The sequence below is a fragment of the Ixodes scapularis genome, unplaced genomic scaffold, assembly GCF_016920785.2.
Source record: "Ixodes scapularis isolate PalLabHiFi unplaced genomic scaffold, ASM1692078v2 PGA_scaffold2__306_contigs__length_199485367, whole genome shotgun sequence".
In the NCBI taxonomy this organism is placed as follows: domain Eukaryota; kingdom Metazoa; phylum Arthropoda; class Arachnida; order Ixodida; family Ixodidae; genus Ixodes; species Ixodes scapularis.
This window is the reverse complement of record NW_024609857.1, coordinates 35,193,599-35,215,845: the sequence shown is the minus strand read 5'-3', so window position 1 is coordinate 35,215,845 and position 22,247 is coordinate 35,193,599. Positions and strand designations below refer to the sequence as shown.

Here is a 22,247-nt window from a genome sequence, read left to right as displayed (position 1 = left end):
GCTGGTTCAGACATGTGCAACGAGCGCGTACCTACGACTGCGTCCGTTGCAACCGGAACGACCGCACTCCGCCGCGCGTACACACACCTGTAACCACTACAACAAGCGCAGCGGGTCGTCAGCACGGCGACCGCTTCTGTACGCCGCCGTCAGCTGTGTCAGCGGCCCCTCTAAAAAAGGGGACGCACTGCTACTCAATGCCGTAACAGAATATAGACAGACAGTTTTCTAGTCTAAAGCTTTATTATTTTTTCTTGATAGGCTTGCAGGGTACAGCGAATGAAAAAAATAAAATAAAAAGATGCAGCGCCGTCTTGGACGATCACGACTCTAAGACACGACATTGCAATAGAACAAATATCGCCACACGCCTTTTCTACGATTATAAAGGACAATGTAATCTTAGCAGCGATATAGCAACGTAGAAATATGATTTCGTGATCAGATAGACGTTGCGAGCGTTCAGGATTGCTAACCCTAATCATTTTTCTCCGGTGATGAAAACGCGTGAAAATTCGTATCCTTTATACGGTACGCGCCAGTAATACATTGAACTTGAGCACACGCATGAAATGCGCCAAATCAGAAATCCGGGCGATGTTCGAGGACACAAATGCTTAGAAAGCACCACTGTAGTCGAAGTAAACAAACACGACGGCACGGGCGTTTCTGCTATCTTGAGAGTGCCGCCACGACATCGCCGCACGAGTAGGTGGATGTTCCCTTCTAGTACGTGCTGGGTTATCATAGCCAAACACGACGAAAATTCACAGTCAAGGATAGCGCTTTTACGCGGAACGATGAGCTTTCACCAGGCCGTCCATTCCGACGATCACCACCGACGCCACGTTTGCGGATAGAAGGAGCCGGCCGGCCCGCGACCGGCACGACCGGCCTGCAACGCGCCGAGATACGTGCGCTTCCGCGCATCCCTGGGGAACGGGAAATTCACCCCCCGCGGAGGAAGGCAAATAGAAAACGTAGTCCCTTGTTTGTGAAACGATAATTGCGCTATCGCGTATTCTAAACTAGAAATATTTTACGTCTTGTGAAATTATCATGCACAACATATTTAAATGAACTGAAAATTGTTTTTTTAGCGAAACTTTAAAAAGACCGCCAAAATTTTCAAACATACGATAATTTCATTGGTCCTCGCAAGTACAGAAAAGAGTCCGCACGTATTTTATTCCTGCGTGATTAATAGGCGTTTCTGCCTTCTAAAACTGAAGATACTCATTCACTGACACTTCCTTAACACCATCGCACCAAAAAGTAGCTTCTCCAAAAACCGCTTGAGTGTCCCTTTAAAGTTGTCGCTTTAAAAAAAAGGAAACGGTAATGTGTCACGTAGAAACGCTATGCACACGCAAACACGGATTAATAACATATCAGATCCCTTGAATAGCTCGAGAGCACATTATAGACATATTCTATATCCCCAAAAATAGGTTTCCATTTGAAACGATTTCATGGATTTGCATGCAGCTTTAAAGATGAAAGCAAGCACAGTTGAAAGATGCTGATTTTAATTGGCCGGTTAAATAAAAATCTTTTTATTGCGTTTTTTTTTTTTAGAGCGCAGCTCTTAGGGGCCCGTTTCCGGCTTGAGCGGCGTCGCCGTCGCCGTCGGCGTAACCGCGCGGTGCATTATGGGTAAATTTCCCCGCTAAATCTAGCGGAAAAATTTCCCCGCTAGATTTAGCGGAAAAATTTCTCCGCTAAACCTAGCGTAAAAATTTTCCCCGCTAGATTTAGCGGAAAAAATTCCCCGCTAAATCTAGCGGAAAAATTTCCCCGCTAAATCTAGCGGAAAAATTTCTCCGCTAAATTTAGCGGAAAAATGTAGCGGGAAAAATTCCCCGCTAAATCTAGCGGGAAAATTTCCCCGCTAAATCTAGCGGAAAAATTTCCCCGCTAAATCTAGCGTAAAAACGTTCCCCGCTAGATTTAGCGGAAAAATTTCCCCGCTAAATCTAGCGGAAAATTTCCCCGCTAAATAGCGAAAAATATTTCCCCGCTATATCTAGCGGAAAAATTTCCCCGCTAAATCTAGCGGAAAAAACCCCCGCTAAATCTAGCGGAAAAAATTTCCCCGCTAAATCTAGCGGAAAATTTTCCCCGCTAAATCTAGCGGAAAAATTTTGGTCACGTGACCCGGCGGGTCACGTGACCTGGGGAGTCACACCCCGAGGTCACGTGACCCCTCCCGAGGTCACGTGACCTCTGAGGGGGCACGTGTTTGCCCCCATGTGCCCCCACCAAGGTCACGTGCCCTCGGGGGGGGTTACGTGACCCCCCCCCCCGAGAACACGGGGCCCTCAGTACCCTCCCCTCCTCCTCCCCAAGAGCTGCGCTCCAATTCGGCGTTACAGGGAGTGGTAAACGGCTTCCACTTTTTTTTTGCTCTTTGTATTTTCAAATATCTCGTTAACCAAAGGCAGTTAGTATGGAAAAAATCGTCAAATTCTTATCTTGGTGTTCCACCTAACCATAAAGCCGCGGGAATTACGAAAAACGGGCACTGAATGATTTGTTTGCCAATGATAAAGCGCATTTCTGCAATAGAATAAGCGGAAAAAAGCGACATCCCGCTCTATATGCGCCGACGTATAATATAAATATATACGGTAAAACTCCGGGAGGTCGGTGCGTCGATTAGTAGAACTTCCATCTTGAATCTTGGCATACACACTATTGTCAGCCCGGTCTTTACGATTAATGGAGTAGCAGTTGCGTATCACATCCTCGTCGTGCGATCCTCCTCTGTCCGCCTCTCGGGTCACGTGGCCACCGCGGGGAACGGTCATGCGTCCTGGCCCCTTGGGGTACCTTCAAAAGCGTCATGGCGGAGGGTCCGGTAGGAAATAACGGTATTTCTTGGGGCGTTTGTTATCCTCTTTCGCTAATAAAAGCAAACAAACAAACAAAATACGAAAAGAAAACGTTATAGCGCTTATTCAAATACAGAAATAAAGGTACAGACGAGGACGGGTAAGACGCACTACAGGTGTTGTGTTTTGTCTGTCTTCGTATACCCTTGAGTATAGACCAACTCAATTCACTGACGTGATGCCACTGAGGTGACGCTGCTGTCGGTATTGCGCATGCGCAGACGCTTCACTCCTCCTGAAGTTGGTTTCTGCGCATGCGCTGTGTTAAACCAATCACGCGCCGTAAATGCGTCGCAATCCTGCGTTTTTTTGTTTTTTTTTAATGCTCGATTAGTTTAGCCACAGACAACGAGCAGCGCAAAGATGCACTTTTATAGCTGTTTGATTGGCTCCGCCATATCGTGGCGTCGACTGCGGTTATTGTCCATCGAGTTACCGATTAGTCCAGCGTCTTACCACTTATTCGAGATTTTTTTTTTTTTTTTAATTTGGTAGAGAGAGGTAGAAGGTAGGTCTCTCCACGACAACATCGTTGATTTCAATTCGGGGCTCCTCTACAAAAACGCCGCTAACCCGGTAGAGAGAGGTGGAGGTTTGAATTAAGGTAGATCTCTCTACGACAACGTCGTTGATATAAATTCGGGGCTCCTCCGCAAAAACGCCGCGTTTGGTCGAGGCCCAGGCTTGGGCTCTAACCTGCAGACACTTGGCAAAAAATTTAGCGAGGTTGTTGCTGTTGTTAGTGTTGTTAGGAGGTAAGGAGGGGTGGGGGTAGGACAGAGTCAATCGCGTACGCGCTCTGGGCGCATTTGTCACTGACTCAGTCAGCGAGGAATTCGGCGGCCGTGATTGGCCTGCGCCGCGCTTGATCTTGACGCCTTCCAATCACGGCGGTCGAATTCCTCACCACCAACGTATTCGCCAAGCGTCCAGATGAGAGCCCCTGATCGAGTAAACAACATCGCTCCAGGAAAGAAAGAAAACGATAAAAAGTGTGGTTGCATTACGGCACCCCCATCTGTGCCAAAGACCCGCGTAGAGTGCGCCTGGGTTGTGCCTTTGCGCGCGGCTTCCTCGAGTTGAAGGTTCAAGGACGCCCAAGGCGCCCGCACTTTAGCCCTAAACGATGACGCAACCGCCGCCGCCGCCGCCGCACAATGGCTTCCAGCTGCAGCGGCATCGAAGCCCTGCGCATCCGAGGGGTTTGTTCTGTAGCGGCGGCGGTGGCGGCAGCGGCGGCGGCTACCGCAGCGGAGGAGGACGAGGAGGAAGACGTCTTGTTTGCATCCTGTGCCGAAGATGTAAGAGCTGTCAGGAGCAGCTCCATCTCTCAGAGCCGTCTCCCAGCTCCCAAGGTCGCGGCAAGGTCATCCGAGGTGTCCGTGTCGTTCGGCGAGAAACAATACCCGGCGCCCAACGCGGCGACGCCCTGTTCGCAACCCGATGCCTCAGAGATATACCCTGGGAACGCGGTGGGATCTGTGCTGTTTCCGGAGCGATCTACCCGTAGAGAAATGTCGTGGCACGATGGCCGCCGCCATGTCTTTGTTCTTCGTGAGAGCAACAGCACATGCAGCTAATAGTAGTCGAGTATGTTTATTAAAGGTGCGATGCAACAATGTTTATACTTTCAGTCAGTACAACCTAGAATTCTTCCTTGACATTTATAACCTATGAAACACGCGTCAGTGTTTTCTCCACGAACCTATCGGTGGCTGAAGCTAAAGCTCGCGCTGCAGAGCTCAGGGATCCTGGATTCCATCCCCCCCACTCCCGCCCGTTTCGATCTGGCTGAGCATCGTACTGGCGTGTGGTCGTGTGTCAAAACCGCGTGGTGTACGTTAGAGACCCCGGACACAGTGGCATAGTCAGGGGGGAGGCTTATGGGGCTTTAGCACCCCCCGAAATCCAGCAAACCCTATATATAATATACACGTGCATTTTGACACATGCATATTGGAACGTATAATGCTCACATGCCAAATGAAATTATCATCAACTAAAAAGCTGTGCTAACAAGCTCTGTTGAACCTGCCATCAGGCAGTGTTTATCATAGTTAGGCAAGGCTATGCTTAAAAGTGAGAAGCGACTGTCTGGTCATTGCACCGTTTTGAGTACCATCTGCAGCATTGAATTGTAAACTCGCTCATTCGACAGTGAAAAGCGCGCGTTTTTGTGCTTGTGAAAGTATTCATCCAGACCGATGGAGAGCTTCCGAAGCGAGCTCCAGAAACATGGAGGAACACGTCTATCGATCCCTGTGACCAGGAATAAAGCGTAAGAGTCTACTCTCATGCCCCTGTGTGCGTGCACGAACAATCGATCGCGTCCCTTCGCCTTTGATTTAGCCGATTTTACGTGCGTGCGTGCGTGCGTGCGTGCGTGCGTGCGTGCGTGCGTGCGTGCGTGCGCGCGAGCGCGCGTGCATGTACGTGTTTGTGTGTGTGCGTGTATATGTGTGTTTGTATACACGTACGTGCGTGCGTGTTTGCGTGTGTGTGTGTGTGTGTGTGTGTGTGTTTTGGTTTCAGTTATTTTTATTCTAAAATAAAATGACGTTCTTTGATATGTCTATGTATCGAAGTGGAAAATCGTGTGAAATGTAACGTCACTTCGCTGCATCGTGGGTTTCGTACACGGGTGCACGACACTCGGGCATCGCGTTCAAAGTTATATGTCGTGTTCTTCACTCCTGCCTAAACTTGCGTAAATTTTGTGTGTTTTTTTTTTTTTTTTTCATTTATTTCATTCTTTTTTCTGTAGCTCACTTATTCACTGTTCAAACCGTAAAAAAAAAAAAGAAAGAAACACGTTTATTTAACGTTATGTTGAGCGCGCTGTGTGTCTTTGCTTCATTCTGGTAATGGAAAGTTCCCCCAAGCCGTGTTTGAAGTTGTATGCCGTGAAATCTTTGTCAGCCAGACAAGCATTTTTTTAAAAATAATTATAGAGCTGATTTTTTTTTTATTATTATGCGTTCGTCAAAAATAATCAGAATTTGTCAAAAAAATGTTTTGGGGGGAATTTTCGTAGATATTTTTTTCCCCTTCGTGGGCTACGCTCTTCGGAACGACGACGCCCCAACCGCTCTTGCGCTGCGCTAGCCTTGTCTGCAAAGTCCCGGGTCTCGTAGCACGTTGCGGAAAGCGTTGCGGGACAGCGGAAACGATCTACTAAAACTACCTATTGATTCGCATACCGAAGCAATACCCGCAATCTCTCTTCGGCGTCCAGAAACGTACATTTTTATGTTTGATATCGGTGTATAAGGTATATCGAAACGACATTCTTATAACATTTCGGAGGGAGGAAAAAATTAAAACATAATTGTTCTTTTTTAGTCACTCTCATGATAAGTGCAATAAAAAAAGTAGTTCCGGTACGGGGAACAATTTTTTTTCTACTAGTTCACTAACGTTCACTAGCGTTACACTAGTTCACCAGCGGTCACCCTGTATAGTAGTTCACCAAGATTACGTAATCTTTTGAGCCGCCACAAACACCCACTCACATATGCTATAGTCCCTAGTAGTGCGCCCCGCAGCCTTGTGGCATGTGTCAATAACCGAAGGACGAATCACAAGGAAAGAAGTGCGAGCCCTGCGTTTCAGAAGCTCTCAGTCACTATACACTCCCACTTACATCCAGACTTGCACGGTAGTCATTTGAACTAATCAAAGTACTTGTAACCAGCCGCTTTTTTTTTTTTTTGTTTCGTAATCATTTGATTACATTTATTAGTAAGTAATCCCAAGAGTGATCTGGGCCGGCTTGCTAGAAACGGCGTCTCATCTGAGATTGGGTGAAGGAAAGCACTGGCCAAAGCCAGCGCACAGGCTGAGCGGGATTTAAACCGCGTGTCAAGACGCTTGCGCCCCCCCCCCCCCCCCCAAGCCTTTGCAGTGCTTTTTTCCACTCCGTCTCAGCTGAGACTCTGTTCTATATATGGTGCCTGGAACGCGTCTCCGACTGGTGTGTTTACGGCGTCCAAAAACGTCGTACCTCGATTTCCTCCTGGTGACGTCATAAAAGTGTCATGCTGTCGCCGGTCGCGATCCTGGCGGTGTTCCAGCAGCTGTGGTGGGTGTAGCAGACGCCTGTTCTGCTGCAAGCCGCTCTCTGGTGTGACAGTCCAAGGAAACTCCCGCGGCCAGGGCCCGTTTTCTCGAACGCGAACCGTGGGTTAAAGTTAACTATTGTCCCTAGAAGGGGAATTCTAGGTCACGTGACTGGGGAGAGCAGGGGCGCCGAGGGAGGAGCAGTACCCACAAGCAAAATGGCCGCTACGTCGCTTAATGAGGGCTAATAGTTCTGCTTGGTTCTGCTGGACATTCATTTCGATCCGGCTGTTATATTAATGACGCACCATCAACCTATTGGCACGCCAAGCAAAGCGGTAGTTCAGAGGGACTACTAAACTTACCGACGGCAGCATTCCGCGAACGCATCACTCTTCAGCAGTCCGGGATACAAGACATATGACGGTACATAAGCCTTGCAAGTGTTTTTATGGTGAGTAAAAAAATGTTTTGCGAACGAGTGTTGGTATATCTTTATATTAACACGTTTAATTTGTTACATTATGCACACCAAATCGTGAGCAGCGATTACTTTGCGGAGAAAGGGGGTTATCCTCGATAAAGTCTTCGTTCCGGGTGACCAGCTGGGACATTGTACTGTTTTTTTTTTTTTTGTTCGCAGTGCGCCGACAGTATGCCGACAGCATCGAGGTTTCTACATATCCCCAGTGGCCAGCAATTCAACGGTGACGAGAAGCTTAGCTTCTCGTCACCGGTGGATCGGTTGGCCAAGCAGAAGAGAGGGCAAACAATGGACCTTTTCCACATGCCGACGGCACCAGGTGGTGGCTGCACGAACTAAAAATCGAGGAAGTGACCTACCTGCGCTACCAATCGGTAATGGGAGCTACGCTACCAGTTTCTTCGCTCTCTGAGGTGCGTCGCGAGCCCAACGCGACTGTAAAGAGGAGTATCCGTGGCGTCCACCCAAACGTCGTGTTTTTCTTTTCGTCCACTTTTTTTTTTTGTGTAACACAATTATACATATGCTGCAATTACGTGTTATACTTGCACAGCCTCTTTCCGAATTTCCTCGATTTTTCGTGCCTACTTCCGCCGCTTGGCATCGGGCGTTCGCGCGTGCGCAGAACGCTTCTTGGAAAAGGTCCATTGAGTTCTCCAGGAATCGCAGAAACGTGCGTCGCAAGGAAAAAAAAAAAACGAGACTACTGCACCGGTGTTGCAAGACTGGAAGGCACACGGGAAAGTTATGCGTTGTTTATGGCGAAACATATTGAAGGAAATGTTTCTTACATTTTCGAATATTCGTTGACAAACTCTAGCATAGTAGCTAAGATTTCTTCGTACCATCTGAAGCAAATAAATTGGTCTTCAAGTACAACACTACTATATTTTGACTTAAAATACCGTACTAGATCGATAAAAACCAGCGGAAAGAGAGGATAAACAAAATGACTGGCTTGTTTCACCGGTAGATGGCGCATCTTACTGCCCAATCAAAAATAATTAATGTTGTTTTATACCCAGTCGTTTATTACAGTACCTAGGTACTTTTTCCTTCCAAGGCAGCGTGGTTTACCAAAATGGGTTTACCATCGCTTCGAGAAAACCGGCCCGGAAGTTGGGACGCCGCTACGACAGCGACGCTCGCGTTCGCTCGTGCTTTTCGCAAGCATTTCTACGACCAACCGCCAGGATTCGCGACATCCGACAGCATGACACTCTGGCTTCTGTGACGTCATTCGTTGCGACTTCGGGGCTACTTTTGATGTATGGGCAGCATCGGACGCTAAACACACCAGTCGAAGGCGCGTTCCAGGCATCATAGTTCTAGTATGCCGGCCGTGATTACTTTCCAACGGTGCCCTTGGTTTTTAGAAGTTTCGTACCAAGAAATCCTCGAACAAAGTCTTCGAAAGGAGGGTGGTTCCCCAAAATAGGTGAATAAAGCTTACAATGTTGTGATTTCAGTTCAATGGTGACCAGTACGAATCGAAAGACCAGTTTTCAACCCGACAGAATTCCTGCCGTTTTAAAAATTTGAAATGCTTGGAAAATTACGGTTAGTTTTTGTTTTTGTTTTTTTTCTTTTCAAGTAGCGGCCGATTACATTTCTTCTTAAATAATCGAGTAATCTAATGGAATAGTATTTAAACTAGAGTAAGCAAGTGTGATTGTAATCGATTAGGTGTTCTCGACTAACTTGGACAAGACTGCACACATTTTTGTATCACCCGCCCTCTAATTTTGTCTCTCCGCAATTAAGGAGCGTAAGTTGGGAAAACGGTAGAACCCCATTTCCCCCTCCGAAATCGTCGGCGGTGAATGAAAGTTCCCACGCAAGACTAACCCCGCGTTTTCAACGGCGGGGTCAAATATTTCGGAGCACACTCCAACCGACCATGCGGCGCGGCGCTATTCATTCTCTCCGAAATGCGCGCCCCGGGGACGGATGCCGCATAATCTCTCGCAAACGGGACGCATCTGCAGGGTCCTTGGGGTGCGGGTCCCCGAGCGAGAGGCAACAGGGGTTGTTCTTTTCACGCCAGACATTATAACGCGGCTTGACCCGCGTCCGGAGGTCATGGGATCTCTCGGCGCGCCCGCACTCACGCCTCCTCCCCCTTCGCGGCCCTCGGTTGTCTTTTCGACAACAGCCTCTCGTAGACGTAATAAACACGCGCACCAACGGGCAGCAGCAGCAGCGGGAGCAGCAGAGCGATTTCATCTCTTCGACGCGGTGAGCGAGCGCGCACGCAGAGAAGAACCGCGACTTCTGCAGGCGTTTCCGAGCGAGTTCATCACTGCTTTGTTCTAGTCGACGTTTTTTGTCACTATCTCCAACTTTTATTTTTGCTCTTTTTTAGTCTAGCTTTGTTAGAGGAAGGAATCTGTAGGGGAGTTAGCAGGAAGGTGGATGCGCCTGCTTGGACGCATTGTCTCCCGCCGTGCAATTAAGCCTGGGCGCAACGAGCCGCGTCGTCGTGCAGCGGCGTCGCTAGCCGGCACCGGACGATGGACGGAGTGCCCGCGCGACTCTGCAGGCTCGTTTACAGTTTCCCACGGAATCCTGTTTCGGTTTGGCGTTATTACGGTCTCGCATGCTGCAGGGGCTGAGGTGATGCTGTCCCCGGGCCCACGGAGTCACCAAAAAGCCGCCGTTGTCGTCATTTGATGGCGCGGGAGACTTACGCAATGTGGTTTCGGGGAAATGTCCCTCGGGGAGAACGTCGTGCCCGCTTCACTGTTTACTGCCGCCATTATAACATCCCCAGCCCCCGGCTTTGTACGTCCTTTTCTCTCTTTTTTTTTTATTGTGTTTTTGTCGCGGGTTTTTGTGGATATCGCTGTTGCTTGCGCTGAGGGAAAGTATCCGATGATTTGTTGGAGGTTTTATCCTTCCGCGGTTTCTCTACCCTTATCTCGTCGTTTTCGGTTTTGCTGCTAAGGAAATACGTGAACATTTCGCAAGCACAAGATAACAGTGCGCTGAAGGAACGTGTCGATCTCTTAAAGGTTTCATCTGCGGCTTTTTTACTTTATCTGCTCGTTGTCGGTTTGGCTTCTAAGGATATACCTATAGCTTACGTGCATATTACAGCCCGGGGTTGTCGGTTTTTCCTTTTACGGTACCCTTAGCTCGGGGATATTTCGCAAGCAGACATGTTTCGCAAGCAAGGCGGCGTGAAGACATCCGCCCCCACGCCACGAACGTCCACATCATCGCCGTGTTGTAGCAAATCGTTTGTCTTTATGGCCTCATTTTGTCACTTGGTTCTGAAAGAGTGGCGTCCCATAAATTATGCTTTGTGTGTTCCTATAGACTTGGAGTTCTAGGGGGAGGGGGGATGTCGATGTCGGCCCACTTTGGTGGCGTATATCTCCGACACACTTGACCGTTTTCACAACGCGCACGCTGCTTTGAACCGTGACAAACCGAGCTGCCATACGCCACCCCGTCAACCGAAGGCGTGCAAATTCACGTCACAAAGCACGTGCGAAAAAAAAAATAATAATAAAAACGATACTGTCGAAGCACGCCACGCGCCGCTGTTTTCCATCGTGCACACGCACCTTCGCGCGTGCGCGGAAGCTGTACGAATAGACGTATACGACGACCCCACGGAGACAAGTCTTCGAGTTTGGGAAAGCTCGTGTCTCACGCGTCTACACCGTCAATCATGCATACACACCGTCTAGTATCGTTCGCCGCCGCTAGTTTCGCTTATAGCTTACGCTGAACGAAGAAAAAATCGCGCAGACACGCACACACCTGCACAGAATCAACGACGAGTGTGCATTCGTCAACCAAAAGCGTTTTGACTGCACTTCACTGCATCGAGACTGCGGTGGCATGCCGCACTGGAGGCTGTTCAGGCTCACGTGGCCAAAGAGCGGCCTTACGTGACCGCCGCTCGCGATTGGCTCAAACGCATTACAGGCTTAACTGCGGTTCATCCCGAAGTCAGACGGCGCGAGCTTCGTATACCGTCCGATCAATGCCACCTGACCTCTCCCCCGCGGCGTTCCTGCGTGTATACCGGAAGCGCCGTTGGAAGTCGTCAGAGTTTGTTAGCTCGCCGGCCTCCGGTGTTGCACCACCAAAGCAAAAGAAAAAAAAAAAAAAACGTTAACAAGAAGCAGTTGCGACGTGGTGCGTAAATTGAATGGCACGATTGGGAAAGCTTTCTTCGATGGAAGCAGCTCTCATCGCGCGTTTGCCTCCCGGCGGGTCGTGGAGAATGGAAGAAGTGGCAGACCCACATTTTTAAACCGTTCCCTCCCAGCCTCCGATCACCGGCGGTTTAGACTATATAGACGACGTTTATTTCCTAGGTGGCTACGCGGCGTCGTGTGGACACGCGATTGTGTGCGCGCGCCTTCGGAGTTGCTCGATCTCCGGGTGTTGACGTGTGATTGAATGGAGTGACCTGAATCCCGTTGCGAGTGGCGTACACAGTTCCTCGCGGAAGGAGGCCCAGGAAGCCAGGATTCGTGTATCGCGTGATCACTGACACGCGGATTCGTTTCGTGGTTAAAGGTGCGTGACGTGCGTAAATAACTATGAAAACTTTTTTTTTTTTTTTTTCCCCGAAGCTATGCGCTGTTTGACGCGATACGAGGAACGTGTTTAATCGACTTGCCGCAAACGGAACGCTCTATTGATATACGTGTTGGCGCCAGCGCGGGAGCAAGAACGCGCTACCTATATCTTTCCATTTATAAACGACTAAAATATTCTGGTTCTATAATGGGATGTTTTATTACTGCTCTTAATGTTTGTTTTTTGTTTCAATTTCGTCCTCGCAGTACTATCAATTGCCCTGTGTATTTTTTTAAAGTGATGTGTGATGATGTTGTGAAAACGGTAAGTCTTATTTCCATAGCTGAACATGCAGCTGAAAAGCCATTTCGGGCAGATACAATCAATACACCCCGATCTCTTTTTCTTTTTTTTTTTCCCGTTAGCATCAGGACGTTTGTTTTGACGAAAACCCGTTGATGTCTTTGGCTTGTCAGTGCCAGGCAGAGAGGAAGAAGGAGGGGGGTAGGGTTACGAGTGCGACGCTCCCATTGGTCCGAAGCGCTGACGTCAGCACTCGCCAACCTTTCCCTCTCTCCCCGGCGCTGACAAACTGACAGACACCGCCGGGTTTTCGTCAAAACGACCGTTTTTGTTTTCCGCACAGCTGGCGCGGAGCAAGAGAGGAGGAGGCGCCGCGGCGCAGTGGAATGCGGCGTGTTCAGTTTCCGCTCTGCCGTCGCCGGATGTACTTCGCTCTGGGTTTCCGTAGTGGCGGTGCTCGGGCTGTGATCTGTGTATAATAAAAATGACGGGCGCGGTTCTCTCCACCAGTGATATGGATGCGGTTCCCTCCACAAGCGGTATGGATGTGTTTCTTTTCATGGGTGATACATGGGTGACCGTATTTAAGGGCGTCGACTTACTGTGACAGGCAGAGTACAGACAAGGGGTGAAAAAGATGACAGGAAGATCCATTGTTGGATTTTTAGAGAATGCGTTAGCATGACCCTTGGGAAATGCCACGCACGTCCCCCTTTTGGAAACGCTAACACCAAACCAAAAAAAGGTAGCAAAAAAAAAAAAAAAAAAAAAAAAAACAGAGAAGTGAAGGGGTCAGCGTTAGCGTTTCCCAAAGGGGGACATGTGTTGCGTTTCCCAAGGTTTCCTAAGGATCCGCTAATGGATCTTCCCGTTATTTTTTTCATTTCTCATAAGCAACTACGACTTTTACACGTTATAATTGTTGTTACTTGGTATATGCTCTATGGCTTGTGGGATTCGCCCTTTTGGTGAGGGGTACCACTTAGCAACACAGAGGGTTCGTTGGGTCCGGATAAAGACGTGTTTATTGACTGCAATGTCAGCACGCTTCGCTCTTAGACAATCAAAAGTCTGGGCGCTGGCTTAATTGCCAGTATCACCCGGTCGGTTTCCCGCGCTGCCGCATTAGACAGAATCACGGGAAGTCGGAGGCCCACAAAGAAAAACCGAGCTCCGTAGAGCCAGGGCCTCCGCCGACGAGAGCCCCTGGCCCACCTTCGGGGCCAGCTTATGTAGCCTCGGAGAATGGACGCGCCCGGGGAGGCCACTAGCAGTCGCGTCCATCATAGCTCTCAAGGGTGTGCCGAAGGCGCGTTCACCCAAATGGGCAAGGGAGAGCCGGCCCCTTCGGGGAATTCGGCCTCGTGGTTCCTTGTATCCGGGAGGCCGACGCCATTGGTGACGACGACTCCCACGGCCTGCTTGAAGCTAGGCCTGGATAGGGATAGAGGGAACCCAATGGTTCCCACACTCCCCCCTTCTCAAGGCTAAGGTAGGCCTAAAAATAAAATGGCCTACCGGCTCTCAAAAACAAAATAAAAAAAACGAAACGCTAGAGCGAAAGAGCATGCCGCGAAGAAAAACAAAGAAATAAAAAAAAAACGATCAGCGCGGTACATGCTGAAAACTCTAGCTCGCTGCTTGACAGTGGACCCCGGGTGCAGCCGAACACTGCAGCCCTCGCCTCTTGGCAGGCTTACCGGGAGTAGCGTTGCAAATGTCCGTGCAGTGGCATGGCTTGGGCAGGAAGGACGGCCCGGGCACTCCACGGCGAAATGTTCGGAGGATCACGGAAAGTACGGTGGCTGGTCGTCTCTCCTTGGGGACACACCAAGTGGCACGGGCACTGTCACCGGGTCCGTGACGCGGATGCGAGCTGCTTGTCGGCACGGCCACAGCTTGGGTCCGCGACTGGATGCCACGTGTGGCTGGGCTGAGGACGAGTCCAGGCAGCGGGAGGATGGCTGCCGCCATCTTGGCCAGCAGCCGACGAGCCGGATCTGGACACGCAGGCCGGCGACGCTGCGGCAACGGCGACGATGACGCTCCCTGGCGTCGATGACACCCCGACATCGAACCAGGGCCCAGGAACCGCCGGGAACTGGAATGCAGCCTGCGCTCTGCCCCCTCTCCCGTTTCGTTCCCCAAGAAGGAAGCTTCGGAAATTCCGAGCAAGGTGGAGCCGTCCAACTGAGGACACTCGACCAATCTCTGAGTGCACCAGGCCCCGGAGATAAAAAAGAGGCAGAGACAAAGGTGTCGCTTCTGCCGTGAGTCACGTGCATCGCACTGGCTCGGCTTGCGGAGTTATTGTGAAAATGGTTACACGACTCCGCTTAATGTGAACACGGATGTCCACATACCGAGCTGACTCGCGTCACCCCGGACAATAGATTTGTTGGTGACTGATCGACTAGGCAAAGTTCTTTGTAGCTGCTTTTGCTAACGATGCCTAATCGCTTCGATTTGCGGGTGCAATGAAGTGTCAAATGCACCACCCTGTCCTTTCTTGTGATACTGAAACGATGCAGGGCTGCAATCGGGCAGGCTCGCCAACATTGTTATTTTTCAAACATGCTAGCTTTTACCTGAGACTAAAACACAAATGCCTGTGGCCAGGTATAGCACAGCGACCTAACTTCGAAAAGTCTTGGAGCCGCGTGCTGCCCTGGCCAACGCGAACAAAGGAGAGCACCGAATGCACCTCCCAGCCGCGCAGGACAGCCACCTTAAACTGCAATGTTCGTAGAGGCCAAGCGACGTAGCACGAGTTTATCCGCATCAGCAAGAACAGAAACCGATCCCAAATAAAAAAGAAAACCCCGTGCCAATAGCAATACAAGACTATTTACGGCACCGATCGGCAACAACACGAGTTGCTCGACCCGGCGAGTACGCTGCCCGGCTGCCAAAGCCCGTCTGCAACAATACGAGTTGCTTAGCGACGTTAGTGGCGAGCGTACCGCCCGGCGGACGCACCGCCCGACTCCGCAGAGTCCGCGAAAGTATTTACAACTATTCACATATTTACACCCCGGATCGTTCTGCTGGGCATCAAAAACTCATCGGTGCTACCGTCGATTCCCAACGAACACTTCGAGTTCCGCGGCTCACGATCTCGTCCAGTGACCGCATGGCGGTTACCTTAATCGGACACGCAATCATCTCGGGACGCAGTTCAACCTGTTGCACTGCCCGGTAGCACGATTGAACTGCTCCCGGACCCCGCGGCGTTTCCACAATTAACGTCGCTTTTACGGGGTCGCAACTCGATAGGTGGCCCTCAAGGGTTCCTAACGTTATTGTTGCGTGCGACGCTCACTGACTTTTGGCCGGAGTCGATCGCGGGTAAACGGAACATACTAAATTCTAGTAGCCGAAAACCATGCTCACGCCAGTCCTCTGTCCCTTGATAGCGGGAAGGAAAGGCGGAGTAAGAAGAAAATCATTTTGACTCACTCAGTTTTCCTGGGGGGCCTTTGTTCCGGGGTCGCTTGGTCAACCTGATGGCTACTGGTCCGTCGACGCGGCGACGAAGGGCACCATCGGCGGTCTCCGCAACCTAGACTGGGACCGGTGTTGCAGGCACAGCGCATTTTCTCACTCCGAGATACGCTTTTAGTTTGTGCGCTGACGGGGTGTCCACTCTGGGTGGGCCCCGCGAGCCGTCTCGAAGGCAAAAAGCTGCACTTGCTTCGTGTTGCGTCACCGTGCTTTGTTCGAGAACGGGCTTGACCTCGAAAAGCGCAGGTGCGCCTCCCCAGCGAAGTAGGCTGGCGTCGTCCCGAAAGGGAATGCCTCGGACGTATTCCGGGCGTTTAGTCACCTCCGTTTGGAAGCGAGCTCGGCTGAAAAGACACTGCATTGTGTCCGTGCGTGGCTGGCGTGGCCACTAAGCCGTTGAGTGGCGTTGGGTGTCGGGCGTTCGCCTCTCCCTTTGTCCACCTGTTTGATCCTTGGCCGGAAATTGACCTGGTTCGCTATCTTAGCGAAAGGAGATGGATGCTGCTGTCTTTGCAGTCCACGGTAAGCCGCACGTTGGGGCGCCAGATGTGGGATTCGCCCTTTTGGTGAGGGGTACCACTTAGCAACACAGAGGGTTCGTTGGGTCCGGATAAAGACGTGTTTATTGACTGCAATGTCAGCACGCTTCGCTCTTAGACAATCAAAAGTCTGGGCGCTGGCTTAATTGCCAGTATCACCCGGTCGGTTTCCCGCGCTGCCGCATTAGACAGAATCACGGGAAGTCGGAGGCCCACAAAGAAAAACCGAGCTCCGTAGAGCCAGGGCCTCCGCCGACGAGAGCCCCTGGCCCACCTTCGGGGCCAGCTTATGTAGCCTCGGAGAATGGACGCGCCCGGGGAGGCCACTAGCAGTCGCGTCCATCATAGCTCTCAAGGGTGTGCCGAAGGCGCGTTCACCCAAATGGGCAAGGGAGAGCCGGCCCCTTCGGGGAATTCGGCCTCGTGGTTCCTTGTATCCGGGAGGCCGACGCCATTGGTGACGACGACTCCCACGGCCTGCTTGAAGCTAGGCCTGGATAGGGATAGAGGGAACCCAATGGTTCCCACAGGCTGTATGCCCGTATGACCTAAATCTCGAAATGCGTGCTATGCTTGCGTTTTGCATGTTCTATTCGAGTTTGATTTTGCTCGCTGTAAATGCGTCTACGAAAGTATGATGCGTATATTTAGGGGGTCATCTCTGTAATGACCTGCGGCCTACAGTATTCAAAATACACAAAAATAAAGTCCGAAAAGGGACTGTCATGCTCCCACGCGGCTTTAAGCGTCTGTTACAGCTAAATAAATGACACACGTTACGACTATGAGACAAGTCGCGCACGTTCATCATATCATCACCGAACCGATAAAAACCGCTACGAAACTGGAATCAGAAAGTTTCGTCACTATCCGAAACCGGTTCCTCCTGATTGGTGCCATTTCCGCGGAGTAGCTCCAATGCTTCTTATCTCTTCCTGGCTAATGGAAAATAAAGGTATATATATGGTACAGACGAGCAGGCACCCCGCACACGGGGCGCATCTGAAACACTATTACTCTTTTTACTGGTGGGAAGAAGCGCAGAGCTCGCCCGATTACCGGAGGGTGCCGTTGAGTCGAGCGCCCACATAAATCAATCTGTTTCCTGAAAGCGTTCCGGAAGAGCGAGTGAAGACTGCCGTGCTCGCCGAGAGCAAAAGGGACCTTGGAAGTCCGTCACGGGTTCCCATCAGGGGAGGGCAGACGAGGTATACGGAAAGTGGCGAGGCGGCCGGGTGAGCTGCCTCTCCCCCTCCGTTTCGGTGGCAATTAAAAAAAAGCCGCTGTACCTTTCGTGAAATGAAATGAACGAAACGACGTGCCTTACGCATTTTTCTCTTTTGCAGTCCGTCTTTCTTCTCTCGCAATCCAATCAGCGTTCGAGATCCCTGACCTTTCCAGTTCCTATCGACTGCGAGGTGTCTGGAACCTGTCTCCGACTCTTTCGGTTTCCAACGTCTTTGCTTTGTCTCTTTTTCCGCCTGCTGAGGTCATTCTTGAGGAACGCTTCTTATCGTCGCGACTGGCGACCTTGGGGATTCAAAATCTTGACTTGATCATTTATGATAAACCCAGCAAGCACAAAAGGCGTCGTGCGAGTATTATCCGCGCGCTATGGTTCGTAATACTTGGTCACGGGGAGCTTTTGAGAGGTTTTGGGTGCGTTGTGCTTGCGACACACTTATGTGGTCATCGGGTTTATCAGTATGATTAAGACAAGATAAAATTTACTCAGAAATGAAGTGTGTGAGAAGTATATACACGCTTTATTGATAATTTTTTCCATGGGTTCTGCAAGTAGTTTACTAGAGAATATGTCTCACTCCGCGAAAATCCAATAGCTTTGGAGCCGACAGCTTTTGCGTAGTTGGAACGGGTGGACGCGCACAGTCTCGGGGCTTTCACCTTTGAATTGGGACGGGCGCCTACCACGCTCTTTCGCCTCCTCTTATGGTTCCGAGCAAAGGCGTCGGCCTGCGGATTGGACTGAGCCGCTTGGTGAATCTCTCCCGTTAAAATTAATCACGCCTATAATTATGAGTACGCGCGATAAATTACGACTAAGAATGTCTTCTCTTTGGATTCTTACGCGTTGTCCACTATGGACTGCGTATGCTTTATGTTGTCTTGATCTGTGTGAACGCTCTTTCGTCACACCCGTGCGTGACACTTTTCGCATAAAATCTAGACTATGAACACATTACGTTTTAGGAGCAGCGGAGGTGATATGGCACACTTGAAGCCCGCATATGCCATGGGGCTCGCTCTTCAGCTGACCCACAGTGGCAGCAGAAAATTCTAGTAGATTGTTCTAATAAGTGAAATTACGATACACCCTATCGATATCATACACGCGCAAAGGCATGAAATGAGCAAAGTATGGGTTATTGTTATCAAGGTCTTCAAAAAGTGTTTAGTGCCAGGAATTGTGACGTCGCAAGACCACGTTATTGATTCCCGCTTGACGTCTGTGCTCTTGTCGGTTCTACAACGACCACCACTAGGGAGTTTTCGGAGATTGCTTCTCCGCCTTTGCAACGAAGACGCTGCAAATGCGCATCCGCGCCGATAGTTCTGTCTGCAGAGTTCAGGATCTCGTAGCGAGCTACGGAGAGCGCTGTGGGACGGCGTAAAATACCCACGAAAATTCCCTGTCGCGACAGTTAGTAGCGTTCTCTAATTGATGTATACTTCATTTCTCTTTCGGGGGCACTTAAATTCATCGGTCGTATACGACTGCCGGTGAGACGCTTTGACGAGCCGCTGAAACTGACGATGACCAACCCATGTGATACCTGCGTTAATAACACTAATGACCAGAGGTCGCCATTTTAGGTCGCCCTCAGTCACCTTCATCCTCACAGTCACCTTCACTTTCAGCCCTTTACTCACCCTCACAGAACCTCACGGCCGTCACGCACTCATGGCCCTCACGCGCTCACTACCCGCACGGCCCTCACGCATTCATGGCCCTCACGCCCCTCATGCACTCACCGCCCTCACGCCACTCACCGCCCTCGCGCCCCTCACTCACTCATGGCCTTCACGCCCCTCACGCACTCACCGCCCTCACGGCCCTCACGCACTCATAGCCCTCACGCCCCTCACGCACTCACGGCCCTCACGCACTCATGGCCCTCACGCCCCTCACCACCCTTACGGCCCTCACGTACTCCTAACCCTCACGCCCCTCACTCACTCATGGCCCTCACGCCCCTCATGCACTCTCCGCCCTCACGCCACTCACCGCCCTCACTCATTCATGGCCTTCACGCCCCTCAAGCATTCACCGCCCTCACGGCCCTCACGCAGTCATAGCCCTCACGCCCCTCACCGCCCTCACGGCCCTTACGCACTCATGGCCCTCACGCCCCTCACCACCTTCACGGCCCTCGCGCACTCCTACCCCTCACGCCCCTCACTCACTCATGGCCCTCACGCCCCTCATGTACTCACCGCCCTCACGCCACTCACCGCCCTCACGCCCCTCACTCACTCATGGCCTTCACGCCCCTCACGCACTCATAGCCCTCACCGCCCTCACGGCCCTCACGCACTCGTGCCCCTCACGCCCCTCACCGCCCTCACGCACTCATACCCCTCACGCCCCTTACTCACTCATGGCCCTCCCGCCCCTCCTGCACTCACCGCCCTCACGCCCCTCACTCACTCATGGCCTTCACGCCCCTCGCGCACTCACCGCCCTCACGGCCCTCACGCACTCATAGCCCTCACGCACTCACCGCCCTCATGACCCTCACGCACTCATACCCCTCACACCCAGCACGCACTCATGGCCCTCACGCCACTCAGGCCCGCTTCAGATGGGGCAATTTCGCCCAGAAACTTGACGTCGCAACACCAACAACACGGGCCGCCCACGTTCACACGCAGCAACCAATGGGTGCAATTTGCCATCATCACCATGAAATTTGATTTTTCTTGCACTATTTAGACACAGAATTACGCGCTATAAACGTGTTTTAAGCATTTAAATCTCGTTGAGAATACAAATGCATCTTTATGGAACAGTTTATTTCCAAAAACGATCAATTTCAAACCAGCACATAGTCTTTTGTTGTCATCATCACCGGCACGAGGTATCACGTGAAATATCGCGTCCCTGATTGGATGCAGCCGCTTCAAACGTCTTCGAATCGCTCCGAGTTGCTCGCCGCTTGTTTCGAGCCGGACCCAATCTCAGAAATTCATGATGATCTAGGGAAAGCTAGGGAACAACCCACCAGCAACACCAAAATTGCTGAGAAAGTTGCTCCATTTGAAGGGGGCCTCACGCACTCACCACCCTCACGGCCCTCACACCACTCACGCACTCACCGCCCTCACGGTCCTCACACCCTCATGCCCCTCACTCACTCATGCCACTCACACACTCACCGCCCTCACGCCTCTCACGCACTCATGGCCCTCACACCCCTCACGGCCCTCATACCCCTCACACATTCATGGCACTCACGCCACTCACCCCCCTCACGCCCCTCACGCACTCATGGTCCTTAAACCCTTCACGCACTCACCGCCCTCACGGCCCTCGCGCACTCATGCCACTCACACACTCACCGCCCTCACGCCTCTCGCGCACTCATGGCCCACACACCCCTCACGGCCCTCATACCCCTCACGCATTCATGGCCCTCACGCCACTCACCGCCCTCACGCCCCTCATGCACTCATGGCCCTTAAACCCTTCACGCACTCACCGCCCTCACGGCCTTCGCGCACTCACGGTCCTCACAGCCCTCACGACCCTCACTCACCCTTACATTCATAAATGTTCCTTATTCAGAAACTCACTCACCCTCCTCACCTCACCCGAGAAGATGAGGGTGAGTGATTGTGAGTGAGGGCCCTCATGAGTGAGGTTTGCCGAGGTATGCTAATGACTAGAATAAATAAATATAAAAAATGCGTCATAGAATATACCCGTATCATAGAATAAAAGCTAACAGAGCAATAAAGTGAAGTCTTTGTGTCAGTCAAATCTTGAGATTAACGAATATTTTTTGTGAGTCAATGAGGTGCGGTATCCAATATGATTATACCATCTACTGTTGTGTCCTGTTAACTTAGGTTATTTACTCATAACAACTATATACTTTATACTAAGTTCTCAACAAGACGCATAGGTTTATTTTTGTAAGAGGGGGATTGGTGGCCGAGTAGGCTAGCGCACACCAGCTTGGAGCGCAAGGAGTGGAATCTCTCGCTGCACAACCAGGAGATCCTTAGTTCAATCCCGACCCTTGCCCGTTTCGATCTGGATGAGCAACGTATCGGCGTGCGGTCGTGTGTATCACTACTGTGTGATGCACGTCAAAGACCCCAGGCTAGCGGTTGTACTTCACTGGCTAAATTTCACATCTACAGCTGAGACACTATACCCGTTTTCACTTCAAGAAGACAGGAAGTTTTGTGCATTGTTCATACGCCGCGCGAAGTAGTTCTTACAAGATATGGTTGTCGGAGGCAAAAGCGACGCTTTTTGGCGTTTAAAACCGTGCACGTCTTGATAAGGTAACATACATCTAATCTAAAATGCACGCACATATATCTCAATTCTCAGCATAAAGAGGGAAATTAATAAAACTTCAAAAGATTGCGTTTTTTTTTTTTTTTTTTGCTACGGTTTTTGAGGTGAAAACGAGTATTGACAACCATTGAGGATGACTAACTTCCGGCCGTATAAACATGCACAAAAAATTATTTATCTCTCGTAAGAATAAACCTACGTTTTTTTTGTTTTGTTTTTTTCTGTCTCCTGGTGCCGAAGGGCGTCTTAATAACTCAAAGAAAAGAGGGTGCTCCACATTACGTCACACACCACGCACGTATAAACAAGGAACACCAGTAACAAAGTAGAAGAAGGGACATTCTGTTCGAGCTGCATCGGTTATCCCTTAG

General features: G+C 50.7%; 1 protein-coding gene across 1 annotated transcript in view; it reads left to right on the top strand.

Moving 5' to 3' along the window:
* The window catches only part of LOC120838123 (AF4/FMR2 family member lilli), a 171,148-nt gene that overhangs the window by 27,949 nt on the left and 120,952 nt on the right, over positions 1-22,247 (top strand). The gene's annotated exons all lie outside the window — the stretch shown is intronic.